Raw genomic sequence first — 4,219 nt, 5'->3', positions numbered from 1 at the left:
TTTTTCGAAGCGTTTTGAGCAAAATTTTGGATTTTGCATGTGAACAATTTTTGCAAAATTCAAAATTTTGCTCAAAACGCTCCGGAAAAATTCAGGCATATTTCTCGGCTGATTACAAGAACTTTTTAGTCTTGACAAATTTTCCGAAAAGCGCATAGTTTTTCAGTAAAAAATTTTCATATTTCTAAGCATCGTGTAAGAGTAAAATGATTCACGAATATCTATCGTCCGTCTGCCGCAAACAAAGTTTACGTTGCCCAACTATCACCAACATGGAGGTCGACGAATATCGATAGTCTCTTTTTTTTTTAAAGGGATTTTATATATTTTTTTTACATTTTTAAATTTTTTTTATGGAGAATTTTTTTCATTTAAGATTTCAATCCGTTGAAATCATTTTGATCCTGCTGTTTCAGAATGTAATTTTGAGAAACAATGTAAGCAGCAATACATGTTGCAATCAATGCAAAATCTAGTAGTCCTCTGGCGACATTGTTCATTATTACATAATGCTCTTGTTCGTGATTCGTATCTGTGAGTTTCGAAATCACCTAGTTTTGATTGCGCCAAATATTTCCTGCTGATTTCTTTACAGAAATGTCCAGGGCAAACTTTTTCTTCGTTACTTCATGAAAAAACGTGGTTTGGTTCCAATTGGTTTTAAGATGCTGCATAGTTATGGAAAACAGATCTATATAATACATTCGGTCTGGGAAATTCCGATCCCGAATTCTCGTCATCTGATGAATCATCTCCATCAGAGCCAGAGTAATCTGGATTAGGTATGATGATACGTTCATCATTTTCATCGGAATCCCATTCCGATTCGGAGTTTGTTGCAATTTTTGAGGCTTTACGCTTTGGCATTTTTTTTTTGCTGGATGTACTCGAAAATTCCCAGGATGACAATGCGGTAAAGGTGTGGTTTGATGTCAGAGTGCAATAAAGGTTACGGAGTCGTTGGAAATTTTTTATTGAAAAACTATGCGCTTTTTGGAAAATTTGTCAAGAACAAAAAGTTCTTGTAATCAGCTGAGGAATACGCCTGAATTTTTCCGGAGCGTTTTGAGCAAAATTTTGAATTTTGCAAAAATTGTTGATATGCAAAATCCAAAATTTTGCTCAAAACGCTTCGAAAAAATGCAGGCGTATTTCTTGGCAGATTACAAGAACTTTTTATTCTTGATGATTTTTCCGAAAAGCGCATCGTTTATTGTAAAAAAATTCATGAATGTTTTCACAAAAATTTTGCCATTAAGACGCCATTTTGAAAATACTAAAACGAAAAATCGATCTTTGAACCATGGATTCTCAAAGTTTAGACATTTACTCCACCGATTAGTGAGATTCCAGGTTAATTGCAGACTCGAAAAGCTTTGGAAAATGGTTCACAAAAAAAAATAGGCACGAAAAATCACGTTTTTTTTTTGTTTAAACTGCATTTTGGGATAATAAATAAATTTTTTGAGGAATTTCATTGTCACCGTCGGAAAGAGGAGATCTTAAGCAATAAAAATATATGTAGTGGCGTTTTGGCCGTTTAAGGGTTAAAGTTATCGTATTCAACAAACTCTGTGACACGCACACAATCGCACACATATATCCGAACAATTGCTTAGAACAGTATATTAGACATTTCTGAAATAAGGAAAGTTTAATTAAACAAATTAATTTTTTCTAGAAATTGTTATCATTACAAAGCTTCCTCTATGATGAAGCAAAAGGTAATACAAGTGTCCTGCAGATGTTTCATGTTGTATGAATCAATAATTCCAAAGTTCTGTATTATAAATGACAAAGCCAAATAAAAACATTTTCTTCGAATTTAATTGAAACTTGGGAGATTATTTTAACCCTTATTTAAATCTAAAAAAATTGAAATTCACGATTATCTTATACAGTATTTGATTTTCAGTACAGAGGTCAATTTTGTGTATGATTAGGACACGATAACATCTTGCTTAATTAATAAAGATTTTCTTTCATTTCAATTTTAAAAACACGGAACAATAATGTAAAAACTACAAAAATAATAATATTAGAGGAATTTTTGTAAAGTTCTGATTGCATGAAACAACACACTGTATCTTGTTTTGTAATGCAGTCTATTAGACCTGAATTTGTGCCAGTTCCTAACAATCTGTCCCTACATTTTTAAATCGATAATAAAATCAACTTAACTGATTCAGAAAAATTGATACGTTTACACTTTACAGAATATTAAAGTTAGGGAAAATATTTTGTTGGATCAAGAAGGAATTGAACTGCCCAAGTTAATTTTCTGTTCTATATACAGTTAAGAAATCGAATCAAAATATAAGTTTAATTAAACTAAAGACTGATTCAGTTCTAAAACCAGATTTCTTTACCTCTTGCCAATAACTAAAAAACTGATGAAACTGTATGTGGATGTTTCAAATTTAAGAAGTAGGGCTCGAAGAAAAAAAACTTTTAACAGCATTCAGATCTGAAAAAATCTAAAAAAAAAGTTGTATATAATTTTAGATGAGCAGAAAAAAAAGAAAAATGCACTGCAAAATAAATTTGTAACATTTAAATAAAAAAATTATAATAATTTAAAGCAAGGATAGTGCTTAAAAACTTCAAAATTAAAAAGGAATGTCTAAAATATGATTTCTTAATAAAGGGAAACTCAAACGAGCAAAAAATATTAAAAAATTAACAGGGTGTCTTGCGAAATCTTGTTTTCTAATTCCTGGTAAATTTTCGGAACGAAATTAACATTTCCATTATTATTAGTTCACAAGTATGAGTTAAAAATACGCCTTCAAATAAAAAGTGAAAACATTATGTATATCAGAGAAAAGGAAATTTATTACTTCTGAACTAAAATTTAAAACAATGCAGAACTTAAATAGATATCAAAGATTTTCAATTTAAAATTATTACGACTTATTTGTTTTAAGTTCAGATCTTGTCGTATCAAACGAAAAATCATCAAATTTTTGCCAAAAAATCGATTATATTTTATGTAATACAAACCAACTTACTTTTCATTATTTACACTTTTTTCGCAATATTTCTGAAAGAGTGGTCAAAAATCTAAACGCAGACATGTTAAATCTTTTACCTTATTGTGGAAAAAGTAATTTGTTTTAATGTAAACATTAGATTATTGATTCTTAAACCTGTAAAAAAAAGTTTCATAAGAAAAATTCGGTTATCAAATTAATGATCACTCATGACGAAATATACAACAAGCATAAAGAACTTTTTAAACATAATTTAAACAACTTCCACCATACATGCATTAATTAAAAATAATATAACAATTACAACAACTGACAGGAATAAAAAGTAAATTTTGAAGAAAATACTATTTAAAATGTTATCAGAACAAATGAATTTTTTGATTTTCAAAAAAAAATGTGATAACAATTTATTAGAATCTATTTTAAACTGAATTGTTTTTAAATAGAAAACTTTGAATCATTTACCTATTCAACACTAAATATTTTTATTTTGTTTAAAAAGAAATTATTCACAAACCTTTTTACTGAAATAATTGAATATTTACATGATTTGAGCGAAAAAATCACCAAAAATATCGATAAAACGAAATTTAAAATTTTTGGTTTCCGTTTATTGGCCGCCATTTTGTTTCAAAAAATCGTAAATAAAAAAACTCAACGGATTTGAAAAGTTCAGACATTTTGTGCACATTTGCGACAGTAAAAATTCCTTTCCCCTCTATTTTTTAATTGAAAAAAAATTGATTAAAAAAAGGATTTTTTTTAATTTGTTAATTATTAATGGAAAATCAATATTTTTCGTTTTTTAAACCATTGCATCGTGTAGAGCATATCCGAAAATAGTAGAAAAGAGTATTTTACAGAACGGATAATAGAATTTTCATACAAATTACTAACAATAGCTGAAATTCTGCAGTTGACTTGACATGTAATTGCTCAAGTATAAAATTAACAATTTCATTATGAATATTTTGAATAATTATTTTCGAAAAGTGATATATGTGAATCTCAAGTATTAACAAGAATGGTCTCCACATTATTTAGCAATTATTCGTTTGGGATAAATGCGAGCCAAGACATTAAATTATAAAAATTGAAATAAACAATCTCAGAATTTATAGGTTTATCGTTTAACATTTTATTAACGAAGTGTCTATTTGTACGGCCGACCGGACGAGAATATAGACTACTGAGGCATGGTAGGGGGAAATTTTATCACCCCCCCC

General features: G+C 28.8%; 1 protein-coding gene across 5 annotated transcripts in view; it reads right to left on the bottom strand.

Moving 5' to 3' along the window:
- LOC117169072 (splicing factor, suppressor of white-apricot homolog) overlaps positions 1-4,219 on the bottom strand; it is a 22,674-nt gene that overhangs the window by 17,021 nt on the left and 1,434 nt on the right. The gene's annotated exons all lie outside the window — the stretch shown is intronic.

This window comes from Belonocnema kinseyi, chromosome 3 (assembly GCF_010883055.1).
Source record: "Belonocnema kinseyi isolate 2016_QV_RU_SX_M_011 chromosome 3, B_treatae_v1, whole genome shotgun sequence".
In the NCBI taxonomy this organism is placed as follows: Eukaryota; Metazoa; Arthropoda; class Insecta; order Hymenoptera; family Cynipidae; genus Belonocnema; species Belonocnema kinseyi.
This window is presented reverse-complemented; position numbering and strand designations above follow the sequence as displayed.